General features: G+C 32.8%; 1 pseudogene; it reads right to left on the bottom strand.

The window, feature by feature from the left end:
- Window positions 1-15,189: 15,189 nt before the first annotated feature.
- Window positions 15,190-21,071, bottom strand: LOC129250407 (cytochrome c oxidase subunit 1-like; annotated as a pseudogene).
- Window positions 21,072-23,388: the final 2,317 nt, after the last annotated feature.

The raw sequence follows: 23,388 nt of genomic DNA, 5'->3' as shown, positions 1-23,388 counted from the left end.
GGAATTCGTGTGCAACTATTGCTATAGAAATTTATGCAAGTTTACTGATGGAAGGTCAACAATAAAGTACTCTGTACGAACAATTTGTCTACCACGTACGGAGCACTGCAGTGAACTGTGCTACTTTTGCGTAACTTTTACTCAAACTAAAGGGTACCAATACTTTCGCCGCAACAAAATTCGCTACGCTAATGTAGAATCGGTTATTCCAGCGGTTCTGTACTCACCAGAAGAACGTATAGCGGCTTCAATGGAGATTTTTGAAGATGTTCCCGAATTAAGGGATGGAGAACCAACAGTAGCACCAACAATGCTGTCAACATTTCTTGCATCGAATGCGAGATGCGGGGAACCAGAAGTATCGGAATTTGTACCAACACCCAGTGAACTTGGGACTGCAGTGCCGCATTTAGTAACGCAAGCCGACTTCAATGACCTTGTACGAGAAGGAAATTTGTCAAAGAGTACAGCCGAACTCTTTGCATCACGCTCTAAGCAGTGGAATATAGTGGCGGCTGATTGTAAAATAACAGCCGCTCGTGATCGACGTAGCAGTATTCCATATGACGATTTTTTTAAATTGCACGAATATCGGGAAAAAAACCTGGCTTATTGTTGTGATATTGATTCGATGTTTGAAAAAATTGGTTACCCTCATATTTCAGAGGAGTGGCGACTTTTCATCGAAGCATCGGTCAACAGCCTTAAAGTAGTGCTGCTTCATATAGGAAAAAACATCCAGCTGTCCCGATCGCATATGCCACCAACCTCAAAGAAACATACGAAGGCATGGAATTAATATTACAGCTGATAAACTACCAAGAGCATAATTGGAAAATATGTGCGAATTAAAAGTGGTCGGATTACTCATGGGTGTTAAGCGTGGATTTCCAACCCACCAGTGCTTTTTGTGTACATGGGAAAGTCGCAAAAGAGATCAGCATTACACTGAATTTAAGTGGAAGCCGCGAACATGCTACAAAGTAGGCGTAGAAAGTATAGAAAATCTACCATTAGTGCAGCCATCTCAAATAATTTTGCCATCACTACGCATTAAGCTCTGTATCGTATCAAATTTTGTTAAAAAACTGGATCGTGAGGGCGAGGCGATTGCAAGTTTGCGCAATATTTTTCCGAAACTGAGCGGCGCAAAGATTCATGCAGGTATTTTTTTTACGAAGGCTTTTAGTAACGTTATTTTTTTAATGATGTGTATAATTTAAGGTGTTTTCAGTGGTCCGCAGATAAAAAAAAATAATTGCAAGTTATGAATTTTCATCAAAATTGAAAGCTATCGAACAACGTGCATGGAAAGGCACAGTTGCCGTTATTGAGCAGTTTCTTGGCAACAAACGAGCTGTTAATTATACAAATATTGTTGCAGAAATGATTTCGGCATATGGCGAAATGGGCATATTAATGTCGCTAAAGATCCATTTCTTTCACAATCATTTAGATTGTTTCCCTGGTGATGTAGGAGCTTGTAGCGATGAACATGGAGGATGGTTCCATATGTAGAAGTCCACGCAAGTGGGGAAAGTTACTGATCGCCATTCACTTGGGAGTGGCCAGGACGATTCTTCTGCATATGGTTCAAGCAGGTCACAACTCCCGGGATTAGCCCAAGTATCCTCTGGGTAGCTTCCGAACACCCGTTCGGCAGTGAGCTAAAGTGAGAAGGCGAAACATTCCAGGATAGCTGGTTGTGCGTTGGGTTTGGGACCCGCCACTTAAAAACCTTCCCCCAATGAAAGCATATACAAAGCCTCGGATGAGAACTTCCAACACTGATGACGACCCCTGCAAGCGAACTAAGGACTATGACTTGAGGGTATGCACCTGGAATGTCCGGCCCCTTAATGGGGAAGGTGCCTCTGCCCGGCTGGTTGATGTCCTCGTGAGAGTAAAGGCTGGCATCACTGCCATCCAAGAGATGCGATGGACGGGGCAAGGAAAGAAAACCATAGGACCTTGCGACGTCTACTACAGCTGCCATGTAAAGGAGCGCAAATTCGGTGTCGGATTTGTTGTGGGAGAGAGACTTCGTCGCCAAGTACTGTCGTTCACTCCGGTGGACGAGCGTCTCGCAACAATCCGCATCAAAGCCAGTTTTTTCAACATATCGCTAATTTGCGCCCACGCCCGACGGAAGAGAAGGACGATGCGACCAAAGATTCCTTCTATGAGCGCCTGGAACGTTCCTATGAGCGCTGCCCCCGCCCCGACATAAAAATCGTGCTTGGCGACTTCAACGCCAGGGTGGGCAAGGAGGGAATTTTTGGTCCCACAGTCGGAAAATTCAGCCTGCACAACGAAACATCCGGTAACGGACAGAGGCTGATCGACTTCGCCGGGGCCCGAAACATGGTAGTCTGCAGCACCAGATTCCAGCATAAAAAGATACACCAAGCTACCTGGCTGTCTCCTGATCGAAAAATGCGAAACCAGATCGATCATGTTGTGATAGATGGAAGACACGCTTCTAGTGTATTAGATGTACGCACGATCCGAGGACCCAACATCGACTCGGATCATTACCTTGTTGCAGCCAAACTGCGCACACGCCTCTGTGCAGCGAAAAGCGTCCATCTAACTACGCAAAGAATGTTCGACATCGAAAAGCTGCAATCACAACAGACAGCCAGAAGATTCGCCACTCGACTCTCACTCTTGCTCTCAGAGAGTACTGCCCAACAAACCGGCATGCACGAGCAATGGAGCAATATTTCTCGTTCTCTACGTACCGCCGCCGAAGAAGAAATCGGATTCCGGCGAGCCCGAAAAAACAATTGGTACGACGAGGAATGTCATGCTGCCGCCGAAAGAAAAGATGCTGCCTATAGAGCCACGCTGCGATCGGGCGCAACGCGAGCCATGTGGGATCGCTACAGAGAGCTAAGAAAAGAAGAGAGACGTATTATTCGACAGAAGAAACGACAGGCCGAAATACGTGAGTGCGAGGAGCTTGAGATGCTGGCCAATAGGAACAACGCCCGAAAATTCTACCAGAAAGTTCGGCGGCTTACAGAAGGTTTCAAGACCGGGGCGTTTTCCTGTAAGAACAAAGTCAGCGATCTGGTGACCGACATCCAGAGCATTCTTAAATTATGGAGGGAACACTTCTCGAACCTACTTAATAGTGATAGCTGCGCATGTCAAAGAGAATGTGATGATCCCGATACCCCAATCGTTGACGACGGAATTGACGTTCCGCTACCCGACCATGACGAGGTGAGAATAGCGATAACGCGGCTAAAGAACAACAAAGCCGCGGGCGCCGACGGACTGCCGGCTGAGCTATTCAAACATGGCGGCGAGGAGCTGGTAAGGTGCATGCATCAGCTGCTATGCAAAATATGGTCGGATGAAAGCATGCCTGCCGATTGGAATTTAAGTGTGCTCTGCCCAATCCATAAGAAGGGCGATCCTGCAATTTGTGCCAATTACCGCGGGATTAGTCTACTAAATATCGCCTATAAGGTTCTAGCGAGCGTATTGTGTTAAAGGCTGAAGCCCACCGTCAACCAACTGATTGGACCTTATCAGTGTGGCTTTAGACCCGGAAAGTCTACCATCGACCAAATATTCACAATACGCCAAATCTTGGAAAAGACCCATGAAAGGAGAATCGACACACACCATCTTTTCGTCGACTTCAAAGCTGCATTCGACAGTACGGAAAGGAGTTACTTGTATGCCGCGATGTCTGAATTTGGTATCCCCGCAAAACTAATACGGCTATGCAAGGTGACGTTGCTCAACACCAGCAGCGCCGTCAGAATTGGGAAGGACCCCTCCGAGCCGTTTGATACCAAACGAGGTTTCAGACAGGGTGACTCGCTGTCGTGTGACTTCTTTAACCTGATGTTGGAGAGCATCGTACGAGCCGCAGAACTTAATCGCTCAGGCACAATATTTTATAAGAGCGTACAATTGTTGGCGTATGCCGATGATATTGACATCATCTGCCTTAACAACCGCGTTGTTAGTTCTGCCTTCTCAAAGCTGGATAAAGAGGCAAAGCGAATGGGTTTGGTGGTGAACGTGGACAAAACGAAGTACCTCCTGTCATCAAACAAACAGTCGGCGCACTCGCATATCGGCACCCACGTCACTGTTGACAGTTATAATTTCGAGGTTGTAAAAGACTTCGTTTATTTAGGAACCAGCATTAACACCGATAACAATGTCAGCCTTGAAATCCAACAAGTGCTACTTTGGACAAAGTAGGCAATTGAGTAGTAAAGTCCTCTCTCGACGAACAAAACTAACACCCTACAAGACTCTCATCATGCCCGTCCTAACGTATGGCGCAGAAGCTTGGACGATGACAACATCCGATGAAGCGACGCTTGGAGTGTTTGAGAGAAAGATTCTGCGCAAGATTTTTGGACCTTTGCACGTTGGCAACGGCGAATATCGCAGACGATGGAACGATGAGCTGTATGAGCTTTACGACGACATAGACATAGCGCAGCGAATAAAGATCCAGCGGCTACGTTGGCTGGGTCATGTCGTCCGAATGGATACAAACGCTCCGGCTTTGAAAGTATTCGATGCGGTACCAGCTGGTGGTAGTAGAGGAAGAGGAAGGCCTCCTCTGCGTTGGAAAGATCAGGTGGAGAAGGACTTGGCTTCACTTGGTGTGTCCAATTGGCGCCGGTTAGCACGAGAAAGAAACGACTGGCGCGCTTTGTTAAACTCGGCCAAAATCGCGTAAGCGGTTATCGCGCCAATTAAGAAGAAGAAGAAGCGATGAACATGGCGAAAGGTTCCATCAGGACATTGCGGCTATTGAAAAGCGCTTTAAAGGACAAGACATGCTGCAATAGCAGCTCCTACTACTGTTTCTGCTTTAGTTCATTCTTCTACTCTTGTTACTGCTGGAATTTATTTGTTAATTCGGTTTAATATTTTATTATGTAATTCTTGAAAAGGTCAAGTTTCACTTTTATTATCTGGGTTAACTATATTTATAGCTGGATTAGGAGCTAATTTTGAATTTGATTTAAAAATGCTATTGCTTTATCTACTTTGAGTCAGTTGGGTTTAATAATAAGAATTTTATCGTTAGGATTTTATAAATTGGCTTTTTTTCATTTATTGAGTCATGCTTTATTTAAGGCATTATTATTTATGTGTGCTGGAGCTATTATTCGTAATATAAATAATTCTCAAGATATTCGGTTGATAGGGGGTTTACGAATTTATGTATATACCTTTAACTTCTGGTTGTTTTAATGTTGCTAATTTAGCTTTATGTGGGATACGTTTTTTAGCTGGATTTTATTCTAAGGATTTAATTTTAGAAATTGTGTCTTAAGTTATATTAATATATTTCCTTTTTTTCTTAATTTTTTTTCTATTGGATTATGTATGTTATTCTTTCCGTTTGGTTTATTATTCTATAACTGGTGAATTGAATTGTAGTTCTTTAAATATATTAAGATATGAAGGATGAGTTATATTGCGTGGCATAAGAGGGCTTTTGATTATGAGAATTATTGGTGGTAGTATACTTAGATGATTGATTTTTCCGACTCCTTATATAATTTGTTTACCAATTTATTTGAAATTATTGACTTTGTTTGTTTGTATTAGTGGTGGATTATTAGGTTATTGAATTTCTAATGTATCTTTATTTTATTTTAATAAGTCATAAGTAATTATTTAGTGAGTTATTTTTCTGGTTCAATATGATTTATACCTTATATTTCTACTTATGGTGTAAATAATCCTCCTTTAGTTTTAGGTAGAATTGTTTACAAATCTTTTGATCAGGGGTGATCTGAATTTATGGGAGGACGGAATTTGTATAATAAGTTGGTTGAATATTCCCAATTAGTTTATTTTTTACATAATAATAATTCAAAAATTTATCTTTTATTGTTTGTTTTATGAATTACTTTCCTTTTTAGACTTTTTTCCTTATTTTATTTAAGTAGCTCAAATTATAGCGTATAACACTGGAGATGTTAGGGTAATGGTTTAATTTCATTGCGTTACAAAAACGAGCTTTTTTTCTGTCCTATGAACCAAATATACTTTTTCGGAAAGGGGAGAAAAAATGAAAATACACGAGTATCGGCGATTTTCATGTACACGTCAGAATTTTTTTCTTTTATGTATAAAATATAGAGCTCGTAGTCCGCCTGTGTGAAAAACTTTGGATCAATTTTTAACCCTTTTTCCGTGATCCAATCGCGCTGAATTTCTGCAGGCAGATTCGTGGAAAAGTTTTTAATATGTAAAATTAAAAAACAAAAATTTTATCAATTCTCAGATATTCTTGAATTATTTTTTTCTAAAAAAAAAATTTTTTTTTCTAAATTTTCGGCATAACTTGAAGTGACTCCAAATTTTTAAACAACTTATTAACCTTTAATTTATTGTTTCATACAACACACTCTGTGCCGTTTGTGTGTTTGTTCCAGTTCCGGAAGTTCCGATCACCTGACAGTTGCGCTACTAGGAGACGTATACTTTGACAATTGTTTTAAGTTCTGTTGCGCGAAAACGTCTTTCTGTATATTTCATCTTACGAAAAATGCAGTGCCCGACTCGAAATAACTTTTGTTACGTTTGTGGCTTATTCGCACCAAGTAAAAATTTTAAAAATATTACGAAAACAGTGGTTAATTCGTTTCAGAAAATATTCAAAACTGCTTATGTTCCTTACTTGTGGTATACTCCGGAAGTCGTGTGCAACTATTGCTATAGAAATTTATGCAAGTTTACTGATGGAAGGTCAACAATAAAGTACTCTGTACGAAAAATTTGTCTACCACGTACGGAGCACTGCAGTGAACTGTGCTACTTTTGCGTAACTTTTACTCAAACTAAAGGGTACCAATACTTTCGCCGCAACAAAATTCGCTACGCTAATGTAGAATCGGTTATTCCAGCGGTTTTGTACTCACCAGAAGAACGTATAGCGGCTTCAATGGAGATTTTTGAAGATGTTCCCGAATTAAGGGATGGAGAACCAACAGTAGCACCAACAATGCTGTCAACATTTCTTGCATCGAATGCGAGATGCGGGGAACCAGAAGTATCGGAATTTGTACCAACACCCAGTGAACTTGGGACTGCAGTGCCGCATTTAGTAACGCAAGCCGACTTCAATGACCTTGTACGAGAAGGAAATTTGTCAAAGAGTACAGCCGAACTCTTTGCATCACGCTCTAAGCAGTGGAATATAGTGGCGGCTGATTGTAAAATAACAGCCGCTCGTGATCGACGTAGCAGTATTCCATATGACGATTTTTTTAAATTGCACGAATATCGGGAAAAAAACCTGGCTTATTGTTGTGATATTGATTCGATGTTTGAAAAAATTGGTTACCCTCATATTTCAGAGGAGTGGCGACTTTTCATCGAAGCATCGGTCAACAGCCTTAAAGTAGTGCTGCTTCATATAGGAAAAAACATCCAGCTGTCCCGATCGCATATGCCACCAACCTCAAAGAAACATACGAAGGCATGGAATTAATATTACAGCTGATAAACTACCAAGAGCATAATTGGAAAATATGTGCGAATTAAAAGTGGTCGGATTACTCATGGGTGTTAAGCGTGGATTTCCAACCCACCAGTGCTTTTTGTGTACATGGGAAAGTCGCAAAAGAGATCAGCATTACACTGAATTTAAGTGGAAGCCGCGAACATGCTACAAAGTAGGCGTAGAAAGTATAGAAAATCTACCATTAGTGCAGCCATCTCAAATAATTTTGCCATCACTACGCATTAAGCTCTGTATCGTATCAAATTTTGTTAAAAAACTGGATCGTGAGGGCGAGGCGATTGCAAGTTTGCGCAATATTTTTCCGAAACTGAGCGGCGCAAAGATTCATGCAGGTATTTTTTTTACGAAGGCTTTTAGTAACGTTATTTTTTTAATGATGTGTATAATTTAAGGTGTTTTCAGTGGTCCGCAGATAAAAAAAAATAATTGCAAGTTATGAATTTTCATCAAAATTGAAAGCTATCGAACAACGTGCATCGAAGGGCACGGTTGCCGTTATTGAGCAGTTTCTTGGCAACAAACGAGCTGACAATTATAAAAATATTGTTGCAGAAATGATTTCGGCATATGGCGAAATGGACATATTAATGTCGCTAAAGATCCATTTCCTTCACAATCATTTAGATTGTTTTCCTGGTGATTTAGGAGCTTGTAGCGATGAACATGGCGAGAGGTTCCATCAGGACATTGCGGCTATTGAAACGCGCTTTAAAGGACAAGACATTACGCATATGCTTGGCGAATACTGTTGGTCTATTTGTCGCGATACTGACACAAAGGCTTACAAACGCAAAAATATAAGGCCTAAGTTTCTTTAAAAGCATTAAAATTTTTTATGTAACAATTTTTAATTTTAATATAATAAAATTAATAAAAAAATTCGGGATTTTATATCTCTATTGTTTTGCGGAGTGAAATGCCTTTCTTTTGATACCCACATCGGCATATCTCATGCAAAATTTTTTTTTTAATTTCGAACAGGTGGCAACCCTGTGAAACATTGGCAGTGGCAACACCTAGGTGAAAAGTCTAGAAATGTGTTACACTATCTGTGCCCAATTTCATTCAAATCCGTTAAGCTAATCCTGAGATCGTGTGGCTATACAAATATGCATACAAGAATTGCTCGTTTAAAGTTATGAAATACAAAAAAAAAATTGTGACGTGTACATGAAAATCGCCGATACACGTTTATTTTTATTTTTTATCCCCTTTCCGAAAAAGTATATTTGGTTCATAGTACAGAATGTGTGTAACGCGGTGTTTTTGAATATAGTGAATAAGTTTTAGTAGATTAAGAACTTACTAAATAAATAGATCTAACTAAATTTTTGTTTTCATTATATTTATTTATTTAGTAAAATTATATATTATTATGCAAAATTATATATTTATTATACTATATATCTACAAATATATAATAACTTATTTGAAATGAAATAGGCTGTTTTCATTGATTTTTTTATTATAATTTTTTATTTTATTTTATTTTAGTATGATTTTTATCATTTTTTTAATATGATTTTTATTATTTTTTTAATTTTTTCAATAAATATTAATTTATTTTATATAAAATTGATTTAGTTTTATTGATTAATTAATTTAAATAATAAAATTTAGTAATTTATAAAAAAAAAAATATTTTTTATTTTACAATGAAAATGTAATGTTTTTGTTAAACTATATAAATAGAAGTGTAAATGGAATTTAACCATTAAAAGATACAAGTTAGCAGCTTTTTCTTGAACATCTTACTTCCTTGATTGGAAATTAAATTTCAGTTCTATCCTTAATAGTGATATGCCTCTTTTTGGCTTCAATTAAATTAATGATTAAGAATTTACTAAATAAATAGATCTAACTAAATCTTAAGAATAAGGGTAGTAAGTTGGAAAAATTAGGTCGAAACTAATTGCAATAAATCGCTTCATATTCGTTTGTATATATTTATTAAATTAATGATTAAGAATTTACTAAATAAATAGATTTAAGATAGATTGAAAATTCAATACTTTTTGAATGCAAATCAAATGTTATAATTAACTACAATCCTATTTATATTATTTATACGTTAGTTAGATCAATTTAATATACCTTGGTTTCATTCGTGGTATAAACCAATAATTAAGATTATAATGAAAACTAGCGAAAACCCGCCCGTTCCGCTGGTCGTCTTTAAAAAAATCCAGATTAATTAATTAAATTAAGCCGAAAAATACTGTGTGTATTTTATAAAAATTCTCGCTCATGAATGGTAATGAAAGAAGTTTTAAATAGAAGTAGCAATTACAAAACGTTTGATGTGATTTACTTTATTACTTTTTTTACTGTAATGCTCTTTGGCATACAATATTCTTCGTTTTTCCATGCGTTGTTGAATAGATGAACAATACCGATGGCTTTCCAACTCTTGAGCATGAAACATAAAGTTGGTCATGAGAAAAACGTGGGTATTCTAAATCAATACCACAAATTGATAAAGTTTGGCCTTGTGACTTATTAATAGTAATCGCGAATGCAAGGCGAATGGGAAATTGAAGACGTTTGAATTCAAACGGCATATCCGATGGTATCATTGGTATTCGCGGTATTAAAACGTCTTCACCAGAGTATTTTCCATTCAAAATTGTTGCTTCAATGACGTTATTCATCAATCTCTTAACTGCTAATCGAGTGCCATTACATAGTCGTGGTTGATTTATGTTTCTCAACATAATAATCGGTGCTCCTATTTTCAAGTTTAGCATGTGTGGCGGTAACCCAGGTAAATCAAAGGAATTCAAAAATTCAGTGGGATAATTTACAATATCGTCTTGATTTGTAACAGTGTCAACGGATCGATATGTTTGTTCTGCACTTGGTATGTTAGCCAAAATAGCCGCATTCATTTCATTCACATCTTTATTTTTGCCAGCCATGATGGCTCGTTCACTAAGCCAATCATGATTTTTGTAATTTTGAGGCAAATTTGGGAAAATACTTTGAATTAACTGTTCTTTCATTTGACTTATTTGACAAAAGTTTGGTTGTAAAGTTATTAAGCTAGTTAAATTACGACAGGAACTTTGCCATTTCCAATATCCAATAATTGCTGTGAAAATTCAGCAGCTGATAGATCATTTTGCATAAGAACACGTACATTTGTAGTTAGTTTGAGTGTTTGAACATGTCTCCACAAATACATATGATGATTTCAAACATGCAACCAATTCATCTGCTACAGTTGCTCGAGGAATAACAGGCAGTGTTTGTCTAAACTCACCTGCCAGCATCACGACCAAACATTTCATTTTTACTACGTAAGTCTCGTAATGTCCTATCAAGCGCTTCCAGTGACTTTTTATGTGCCATCGTGCACTCATCCCATACAATTACGTGTGCGAAAAAGCGGAGAAGGAGAAGAGAACTGTTCTATTCCCCCCAGCTTCAACCCAGCTATGTGTTTAGGTACAAATGACTTTTTTGCGTGAAGTCTGATATAAAATAAGTTCTATTTACTCTTCTTAAATTTATATAAACCTTTCCAGGCGAACTAAAAAAACTGACATAGATTTGTGAGTACACAGGTAATACGTAAATATATGAATGATGTAGGTAATATCTCATATTAGCATAACCTTTCTGCAAAAAATTAAGGAAACGATCACCAATCACGCCGGCAATGATACAATGAATTTTTCACTATAACTGACTTCAGATTAACGTTTATATAATAAGCGTATATGTAACATTTTCAAATTTTTCTAGAATTTTTTTTTTAATTTTTAATAATAAGTGGTCTTCCTCTTCCTCTTTATCTTTCTCTTCCTCTTCCTCTTCATCTTCTCACTTAAAAGCTTTCATCAACAGCTTCCATCTGATACCCATATTGTACAAACACATCCAAGGGTACCTTAGTCCACCTTTTCGGCTATATCTCGAGACCCTTGTCACTCAGAGATCTAAAAAATACTCTGTATTAAAGCACTCATTAGTAGCTTTGATTTGATACCCACAATGTAAAAACACATCCTAGGGTTACCCGGGTCCTCGTTTTGGCCTTCGGCAGCGCCACCTGATGGCGAGTGGAATCAATAAGCATATTATACTAACCTTCACCGTGGAAAAATATATATATATTAGAGTTGCCACGAATAGTGAATTGGCCGAATACCGAATACCGAATATTCGGCAACGCTGTCGGCCGAAGCGCCGAATATTCGGCCGCCGAATATTCGGCACGAAATACATGCTTGTCGGGGGCGCGTTAGCTGGAATAAGACAAGTCGCAACCTGTTAGTCGCACGCAACCAATAAAACAAATCGCAAACACAACACAGTGCGGGAGTTAATTGCGAGTAAATCATGTCACGAATAATACATAAAATAAAACTTAATTACTATTTTGCTAAGAAGTTTGTTTTTATCCATCACAACTTACCACTGATCAATTTTAAATACTAAAGTGTTGTAATTTGAAAATAAATACATAATTTTGAGTAACATAACGTGTCTTTTTTACATGATTTGGTATTCGGCGTTCGGCCGAATAGTACGTATTATTCGGCCGAATACCGAATAGCAAAAAAAGTGGCCGAATAGGCCGAGTACCGAATAGTTGCCGAATATTCGTGACATCTCTAATATATATACCAAATTTCATAATAATCGGCCCAGACACACACGACCCAAATGTATTCAATTCTAATGAATGCTATGTGCGGCACAAATAATACGTGCGGCAAATAGCAAAAACACACTCACTTAACCGACGCACCGCACACACACGCGCTATTGGATTTCAATCATACTTCACAGAAACCTTTGCCAAAGCAACACCAACAATGTGTGAAACTTTCATTGTTTTCCTTATACGCGTTGCTGAGATTACCACGGACAAATGCACACTTTTTTCGGCTTAATTTTTATATATATAGATAATTGATGTAATTGTTCATATTATGATGTTTGATAAGTTAATAATTAAAATTATTGGTAAGATTAATGCAATTTCTACATCAAAAATTAAAAAAATAATTGTAATTAGGAAAAATCGTATGGAGAACGGAAGACGTGATGATGATTTTGGATCAAATCCGCATTCAAATGGGGGGGGAGCATTTTTCTCGATCTACTATACTTTTTTTTTGATAAAATAGAAGCTAAAATTATTGCAATGCTTGTAATTGTTATTAAGGTTAGAGCTATAACGAAATGTAAATATCAAGCGGCTGCTTCAAAACCGAAATGATGCGATTTTGAAAATAATAAGAAAGTTGTTCCAATTAATACATGGATTCCATGGAATCCTGTAGCTATAAAAAATGTAGAGCCGTAAACTGAGTCAGCGATTGTAAATGGGGCTTCAATGTATTCATATGCTTGTAAAATAGTAGAATATACTCCTGGTAATACTGTGAAGAATAACCCTTGTGTGGCTTGAGAATGATTACCTCCATTAGGCTTTGATGAGCTCATGTTACAGTTACTCCTAAGGCTAGTAAGATAGCTGTATTTAATAAAGGAATTTGAAATGGATTGAAAGGTTTGATTCCTGCTGGTGGTCAGGAAGCTCCTTATTCAATTGTTGGAGATAATCTTTTGTGTGAAAAAGCTCAAAAGAATGATACGAAAAATAAAACTTCTGATAAAATAAATAAAACTATTCCTCATCGTAGACCTAATGTTACAGGTAGGGTGTGTAATCCTTGGAAAGTTCCTTCACGAGAAACATCTCGTCATCATTGGTAGACAGTTAAAATAGTAATCATATTACCTAATAAGAATAATGAAATATCATATTGATGAAATCATTTAACTAAACCTGAAACTGATGTTATTGCTCCAATAGCTCCTGTTAAAGGTCATGGACTATAATCTACTAAATGAAATATATGATTAGCATGTGTTGACATTAATTAAATTAATTTACTTCTCTAGAGTATAAAGTACTTAATACTGCAAATACATAGGACTGAATAATTGCTACTGCTGATTCAAGAACTAATAAAGCAATTTGGGCAATAATTAATAGTGAAATAATGGCGTATGAAAGTGATGGACCTGTATTTCCTAGAAGAGTTAATAGTAAATGACCTGCAATTATATTGGCTGCTAATTGTACTGCTAAAGTTCCTGGTCGAATTAAATTTCTAATTGTTTCAATACACACTATAAATGGTATTAAAATTGTTGGTGTTCCTTGAGGAACTAAATGTGCAAATATATGTTATGTATGATTAATTCAACCATAAATTATAAAACATAATCATAAAGGTAAAGCTAATGTTAAAGTTAATGTCAAGTGACTTGTACTTGTAAAAATATAAGGGAATAATCCTATAAAATTATTAAATAAGATTAGTCAAAATAAAGAATCGAAGGTAAAAGTTGATCCTGAATGTCCTGTAGATCCTAATAAAGTTTTAAATTTTTTGTGTAAGGTTAATAAAATTGAATTTCAAAAGATGTGGTATCGTGAAGGTTTTAATAAATATGTTGAAGGGATCACTATTAATCCTAAAAGGGTTCTTATTCAATTAAGGGATAAATTAAAAATACTTGAGGTAGGGTCAAAAACTGAGAATAAATTTGTTATCATTTTCAATTGAGAGGTTGAGTGGAAGATTTTTTAGTTAAATCAGATTTAGGGGATAGAGGAATTACAGAGTAGTAATTTATTATTCTAAAAAGTATAAATGTGATAGAAAAAAATAATAAATAAATGTAATCAACCAATTGGAGCAATTTATGGAATAAAAAAATATTAATAAGTTTAAAAATTTTAGTTTGACAAAGCAATGTTATAAATTTAACCAATTTTTTTATTATTAAATATTACATATAAAACATTAGAAGTAAGTGCTAATTTACTATTGAGCGGTTTAAGAGACCAATACTTGCTTTCAGTCATCTAATGATGAATTTATTTTATTTGTAATTCATTTAATAAAATGGTTAACAGGAATACTTTCAATAACAATAGGTATAAAACTATGATTAGCACCACAAATTTCAGAACATTGACCAAAGAATAATCCTGGTCGATTTATTAAAAAAATAATTTGTTTAAATCGTCCAGGAGTTCCGTCTACCTTTACTCCAAGAGCGGGTACTGTTCATGAATGGATTACATCTGCAGCTGTTACTAAAATACGAACTTGTGAATTTATTGGTAAAATAACACGATTATCAACATCTAATAATCGGAATCTATCTGTTGTTAATTCATTTGTTGGAATCTATCTATATGAATGTATATATATGAATCAAATTCTATATTTATAAAATCTGAATATTCATAACTTCACTATCATTGGTGTCCAATCCAAAGGAAAAGCAATAAATAATAGAATAATAGCTGGCAGAATTGTTCAAATTACTTCAATAGTTTGTCCATGTAGCAGATTTCGATTTGTGTATGAATTAAAAAATAATATAAATATTAGATTAGTAGAATAATATAAATATTTATTAGATTAGTTGTGATTATTACTAAAATTATAAGAGTATCATCGTGAAAAAATGATAATTGTTCTATTAAGGGAGAGGCACTGTCTTGAAGGCCAAGCGCTGCTCATGTTGTCATTATATAAATTAATGATTAAGTACTTTATATTTATAAATCTACTAAAAGTGAAATACTTTATATATGGAGCTTAAATCCATTGCACTAATCTGCCATATTAGAAATTAGTTAAAAGTGGTAATTCAGAATAACTATGTTCAGCGGGAGGGGTATTTTGAAGTCATTCAATTGATGAACTTAGTTGTATAGGGTAGATAACTTGTCGTTGGGAAATTATACTTTCTCAAATAATAAATAAGAAGAATAAAAGACCTAATAATGAAATAGAGGATCCAAAAGTTGAGATAATATTTCATGTTGTACAGGGCCCGCCATCTATCCTTACGGATTTGAACTAGGTATTATTTGAAGAATGGTAACACTTAGCTGTCATCTGATTTGACAGAAAATTAGTTTTATTCTTCGGCTGAACGAAAATGGTTGTGTACACGCTCAAAGAACGCTGGGAAATATTGCGACATTACTTTGAAAATCATGGTAATGTTGCAGAATGTGTACGAAAATTACGTACGGCAATGGGAAGAAGAAAATCACCGAATGAAGCGTATGTGCGTTACTTTGCGAAAAAAGTAAGAGAAAGTGGGTTGCTTATTGACAAACCAACGCGTGACCGACCAAAAACCGTGCGTACACCCGAAAATATTGCTGCTGTGGCCGATAGTGTTCGTGAATCACCAGGAACATCAGTTCACCGTCGTTCTCAACAATTGGACATTTCGGAGACATCATTGAGATGAATTTTGCGTAAAGACCTTGGTATGGTAGCCGAGGCAGCCATATGAATGAAGTTGTGTTTCATCATTAACCGGAAGGATTGTACTTCAAAATAAATAAAACAATTTGGAAAAATATTGAGTAGTTTCTTTTTTATAGCATTTTTAATTCCGTAAAGTTATATGGCGGACCCTATATATGCATCTGGATAATCTGAATATCGTCGAGGTATACCTGCTAGTCCTAAGAGGTGTTGGGGGAAGAATGTTAGATTTACCCCAATAAATATAATAATAAATTGACTCTTTAATCATCTAGGATTTATATTTAATCCAGTAAGTAAAAGGTATCAGTGAATAAATCCAGCTATAATTGCGAATACTACTCCTATAGATAATATATAATGGAAGTGTGCCATTACATAATAAGTATTATGTTAAATAATATCTACAGATGAATTAACAAGTATTACCCCGGTTAATCCTCCTACTGTGAATAATAAAACAAATCCTAGTGCTCATAGTATTGCTGGTGAATAATTTAGTTGAGTTCCATGGAGTGTAGCTAAACAACTAAAAATTTTAATTCCCGTTGGTACTGCAATAATTATACAGGGTGGGCCATATAGCGTTTGCTCTTGGAACCACCTATCTTTTTGAAAATGGTAACACAAATGACATGTCAAATTTGTTCATAATTTACTTAAAGGTTTGACATTTACGAAATGGGACGCTATACGCTTGAACAAAATTGGGAAGTATTGAAAACCTATTTCCAAAGTGGTGAGCCTTCTTCTTCTTTTCTGATTTTCACATCGGTGACTACGTCAATAAGCAAAATTGTCGGATTTGGGGCTCAGAAAATCCACACGTTAACTTCCGCTCAAATATGAACCAGACGGTATCAATAAAACGGTCCGCGGATGACATATGGCAAAAATACATTTTTTTGTTTTTTGGTAGGACTGTTATAAGCTTACATGGCAAATTTCGGCGTGATATGTCACATAGTTTGTTTTCTGTGCTACTGTAAACAAGTCAAGCTCGAGTGTGTTCTTCGAATTCTCTTTTATGACTTCAATTGTCTCAAAATGTTTTCCACGGAGCGGCAACTTGAGCTTGGGAATCAGGAAAAAGTCACATGGAGAAATATCAGGCGAATACGGTGCTTGCGGTACGATATTAACATTAGTTTTGTTCAAATAATCGCGAACAAGACGTGATGTGTGAGCTGGTGCATTATCGTGATGCAAGAACCATGACTTGTTGCCCCACAATTCCTTCCTTTTAAGACAAATGTTCTCGCGCAAACGCTTTAAAACGTCTAAATAATATTCAGCGTTAACCGATTTTGCGATTTGTGCGATTTTCAAGCACAATTTCCTTTACTTTTCCGATGTTTTCGTCGTTTACTGATGTTGCTGGACGACGTTCATGAAGCAAGTTTTCAACCGATGTACGGCCCTCTTGGAACGATTTGTACCACTGGAAAACACGTGCACGCGATAGAGCAGAGTCCCCATAGGTTGTCTGCAACATTTTTAAGGCGTCTGAAGCCGAAATTTTGTTGGAATAACAAAATTTCAAACAAATTCTTTGTTCAACTTGAATTTCCATCGTTAAATTCGAAGAACACACTCGAGCTTGACTTGTTTACAGTAGCACAGAAAACAAACTATGTGACATATCACGTTGAAATTTACCATGTAAGCTTATAACAGTCCTACCATCCAACAAAAAATTTATCTTTGCCATATGTCATCCGCGGACCGTTTTATTGATACCGTCTCGTTCATATTTGAGCAGAAGATACTGTAGAGAAGCAAATGCATCCACAACGAGTCACTGTTTGGCGCGGTTTTTGGTCTGGCGGGGAGCCGCGGTTACAGTAAATGGCGAGCGTTACCGTGACATTGTTTCCAAAAATTGAAGAGGATGACATGGATGACATTTGGTTTCAACAGGACGGTGCAACTTGTCACACTGTCAAAGTTACACTCGAACTTTTGGCTACCGATTTTGAAAACCGAATAAGCAGCCGAAATTCCGATATCAATTGGCCACCTTATAGCTGTGATATTTAAGCCCGTTGGACTATTTTTTGTGGTGAGCCGTTAAGGACAAATGTTATGCGAACCATCCAGAGACGATTGATGCTTTAAAACACGAAATCGAAGTTGCCATTCATGAAATTGGAGCCCAAACAATCGAAAATGTGCTTAAAAATTGGGTTGATCGAATGGCCTACTGTAAAGCAGGTCGTGGCAGTCATTTGAACGATATTATTTTTCATTCATAAATGACAATGTTCAATCTTCAAAATAAAAAAAAAGTTTGAAAAAATATTGATTTGTTTTTTTTTTATAGCCGATTCAAAACGCAAATTTTACATGGCCCGCCCTGTAGCTGATGTAAAATATGTTCGTGTATGTACGTCTATTCCAACAGTAAATATATGATGAGCTCATACAAAAAATCCCAATAATCCAATTGCTATTATTGCGTAATTTATTCCTAAAGAACCAAATGTTTCCTTTTTACCTGATTCTTGACTAATAATATGAGAAATTATTCCAAATCCAGGTAAAATTAGAATATAAACTTCTGGATGACCAAAAAATCAATATAAATCTTGATATAAAGTTGGATCTCCTGCTCCAGCAGGGTCAAAAAATGATGTATTTAAGTTTCGATCTGTTAATAATATTGTAATTGCACCAGCTAGTACTGGTAAAGATAAAAGTAACAATAGTGCTGCTAATACCACAGCTCATACAAATAATGGTATTCGATCAAATGTTATACCAGTGGATCGCATATTAATTACTGTTGTAATAAAATTTACTGCCCCAATATCTTTTATTTGATTTGTTGAGAATAATCATTGTCACGATTAAGACAATTAAAATATTCTTTATTATTAAAGCATTAAATGGCTGAAGATTAGGCGATAGATTGTAAATCTATTTATAAGAATAAATTCTTTTTAATCAAACAATTTATTTATAAGAATAATTTTTTCCAAAGAAATAGATCTAACTAAATTTATAAATCTAGAGCTTTATAGTCAATAATGACATTAGACTGCAATTCTAAAGGAGTATAAATATAGTATTACTAAGTCTTAAAAGAAGGTTATTAGTTTATTTAACTTAAAGCCTTTAATTCTATAATAAAAATAAACATTTTGATTTAACAAAATAAAATTGAATTAATGATTAAGAGTTTACTAATAAATAGATAGATCTAACTAAATTTTAAGATTTAGACTGGCTATAAGGTAACAAGATAATAGATACTAAAATTAATCTAAATGTGGAAATAAAAGATAAAATTATTATGCATTTAAATGAAATTTTATTAACTTGCATATAATTTGTTGAGTTATTTTAATTATAGTTTAGTATAAAATCAGCAAAACATAAACATAAATAAAAAAATAGTGTAATTAAAGTTATTACGGTTATAATTGTTATAAGAGTATATTGATTATTTAAAACTAATAATTGAATAACTAACCATTTTGGTAAAAATCCAATAAATGGTGGAAGTCCACCTAAGGATAATAGATTTAGAAATAATATAAATTTTAAAATTTTTGAATTAAAAAATTAATTAAATAATTGATTAATATGATACATTTTAAAATTATTAAAGATAAATTTTAAACTAAATGATAAAAATTTATAAAAACAAAAATAAACTATTCATATTGATTCACTAACTTGTATTGCAGCTAGTATTCATCCTAGATGATTAATTGATGAAAATGCTATTAGTTTACGTAAGGATGTTTGATTTAATCCTCCTATTGATCCAATAATTGTTGAAAGAATAATTACTGAAAAAGTAAAAGTGTTTTGTTGAATTGTAATATATGAAATTAATAAAATTGGTGCAATTTTTTGTCATGTTATTAATACTAAAGCATTTATTCATGATAGTCCTTCTGTAACATTAGGGAAAGGGGCGGCCCCGCTTTTTAGTAAAAGAGAGGAATAAATGACTGTATCATTATATATTGAATTTGATTGAAATATAGGGAAATTATTAAGGTATATCATAATAATAGCAAATAATAGAACAGCGGATGCTATTGCTTGAGTTAAAAAATACTTAAGGGAGGCTTCTGTTGATATTAAATTGTTATCTCTTATTAGGGGGATAAAAGATAATAAATTAATTTCTAAGCCTATTCAAGCACTTAATCAAGAATTAGATGATACTGTAATTAATGTTCCCTTTTTATCAGGCAATTCATTAAAGGAAAATAACTTATTTGAAATGAAATAGGCTGTTTTCATTGAATTTTTTTTTTTTTAATACTAGATTTATTAAAAAGGGGGATAAATTTAATTAAACTTACTTATTTAGTTATAATAATTAAATATAGTAATTAATTATTATATAATTTTATTTAACTAAATAATTAAAAATTCCAATATAGACATATCCGAGAGGTAAAAGTACAACTCATAGATAAATATATAGATGAATATAAAAAATCTAATTTTTATTATTAATTTATACAAATGTCTAACGTTAGATCAAAGTATGTGCCTATAAATGTAATATACAATTCTGCATCTTCTAATTTAAAGGGGTTTTTAACAAAATTAATAGGCATATATTAATTAATTAAATATTTATATACATATAGATATATATTAATCTAACTTAGTATATATCTTATTATTATAAAATATATTATTTAAAATTAAAACAAATTTTAAAAATTGAAAAATAACAGGATTATTTATCAATAAATATTAAAATTTAATAAATATGAAAAAAATAGAAATAAAAATTTAGTTGGATCTATTTATTTAGTAAATTCTTAATCATTAATTTTATTTTATTTTGTTATTCTAACTAAATTTTTTATGATAAATAATTTAAATTAAATGTAGTTATTTTATACCTATTAGCTTTATAAATTTAATTTATTATTTAAATTTTTATTAACTTATTAAGTTCAATGAAAATATTTGAAATGAAATAGGTTCTTTTCATTGAACTCTTTTTAATGAAAAAGAGTACATTTGATTAGGGGTCTTTTTACTTTTAAGGAGGAAATACTAAAATATTTTATTAAATTTGAAATTTAATTATAAATATTTCTTTATAAATAATTGTTATCTTTGATTTACTAAATAAATGGATCTAACTGAATTTTTATAACTAATTTTATTTATTATTAAGTTAATTAATTAATAATTTTTATTTATTGTGTTGATTTTACATAAATAATTAATTTAATGAAAATATTTGAAATGAAATAGGCTGTTTTCATTGAATTTTTTTAATGAAAAAGAGTAAATTTTATTAGGGGTCTTTTTACTTTTAAGGAGGAAATAGGTACTAATCAATTTTATTTTAAAATAGTTCTACTAAATTTTTTTTGACTTTATTTTTGTTAATAATTAATTAAAATACTAAATATTTATTAAATTTAAATTTATTAAAGATTTATACTATATTTATATCTAATTTATGTTACTAAATAAATAGATCTAACTAAATTGAATATGTTTTTTTTTTTTAATTTTATTTAATTATTAAAGTTTTATTTTGGCTTATGTTTTTGTTATTGATTTATTTTATATGTAAATTTTTGTAAGAAATTTTATTTATTTTAATAATAATTAGTTTTCTTTTAATTCTCAGTAATTAATTTTATAAATCAAAGAAATTTGGAATTAGTACAATAATTTTATATAGTATTGGCTAAATTTGTGCCAGCAGCCGCGGTTACACAACTAATACAAATAAAATATTTTTGGTAAAAGTTAAATTTTATACAAATAAAATATGTATAATTTTATTAGGTGAAATTTTAAAATTATTTATTTTTATTAAATTTTAATTGAAGCATGTAAATTTTATAAATAAACTACGATTAGATACCCTATTATTTAAAATGTAATTAATAAATACTAAGGTAGTAATAGTTATGTTCTTGAAACTTAAAAAATTTGGCGGTATTTTAGTCTATTCAGAGGAACTTGTCCTGCAATTGATAATCCACGATGTACCTAACTTAAATTTGTTTTTCAGTTTATATACCGTCGTTATTAGAGTATCTTATTAGAGTAATAATTTTCAATAATTTTTATTAAAATTTATATCAGATCAAGGTGTAGCTTATATAATATTTAAGTAGAGATAGGTTACAACAAAGTTATTTAAATAGATTTAAATTTAAAATTTTTTTTGAGAGTGGATTTGATAGTAAAATTTTAAAGATTAAAAATTTGATTTTAGCTCTAAAATATGTACATATCGCCCGTCGCTCTTACTATTAAGATAAGATAAGTCGTAACATAGTAGGTGTACCGGAAGGTGCGTCTAGAATGACAATTTAAAGCTAATTAAGTAAAGTATTTCATTTACATTGAAAAGATTTTTGTGCAAATCAATATAAATTCAATTTTAATATTTATTTATTAATTTTTTTTATTGTTAATTTAATTTATGAAAAGTAATTACATAAAATAAATTTAGTATTGTAGTTTTTAGTGAAAAAATAATTTTAATAACAGTTTATTATGTATTGTGAAAGAACATTGAAATAAATAGAAAAATTTTAATTAAAAAGAAAATTTAGTTTATTGTACCTTGTGTATCAGGGTTGATCAAATAATTAATAATTATTTATTAATCTTGATTTTTAATAATAATTTATTATTAAATTTTAATAACTTATTAAAGTTAATGTGTCAAAATTATTTTAAATAAATTATTAGAAATGAAATGTTATTCGTTTATAAAGGTATCTAGTTTTTTTAGAAATAAATTTAATTTATTTTTTTAATTTAAAAATTTATTAATTTGACTATTTGAAGGGATAAGCTTTAAAATAAAATAATTAAAAATTATTGAATAATTGACTTAAAATGTATGCATAGAATTAGAAATCATTTGTAAGTTTGTTATAAATTATTTTATAATTTATATTATTTAATTTTGTTTTCATTAAATTTATTAATATTCTTTTATTAATTTTAAATAAAAAGTAATAACGATTAAATTATTGTAGTATATTTAAGTATTGTTAAAATATTTTATATTGAAAAGTTTATATAAAGAACTCGGCAAATTTTATTTATACTCGCCTGGTTAACAAAAACATGTCTTTTTGAATTATATTTAAAGTCTGACCTGCCCACTGAATAATTTTAAATGGCCGCAGTATTCTGACTGTGCAAAGGCAGCATAATCATTAGTCTTTTAATTGAAGGCTGGTATGAACGGTTGGACGAAGTATAAGCTGTTTCATATAAATTTATAATAGAATTTTATATTTTAGTTAAAAAACTAAAATTTTATCAAAAGACGAGAAGACCCTATAAATCTTTATATTTCATACTAACTAATTTTTTTTGATTTATTTTATTTTTTTAATATTAATTATTTTGTTGGGGTAATATTAAAATTTAATGAACTTTTAATTTTTTAAAATCATTAATTTATGAATTATTGATCCATTAACAGTGATTAAAAGATTAAGTTACTTTAGGGATAACAGCATAATTTTTTTTGAGAGTTCATATCGACAAAAAAATTTGCGACCCCGATGTTTA

The sequence above is a fragment of the Anastrepha obliqua genome, chromosome 6 (assembly GCF_027943255.1).
Source record: "Anastrepha obliqua isolate idAnaObli1 chromosome 6, idAnaObli1_1.0, whole genome shotgun sequence".
Taxonomy (NCBI): Eukaryota; Metazoa; Arthropoda; class Insecta; order Diptera; family Tephritidae; genus Anastrepha; species Anastrepha obliqua.
The sequence above is the reverse complement of the archived record's forward strand: the minus strand, read 5'-3'. Positions and strand labels throughout refer to the sequence as shown.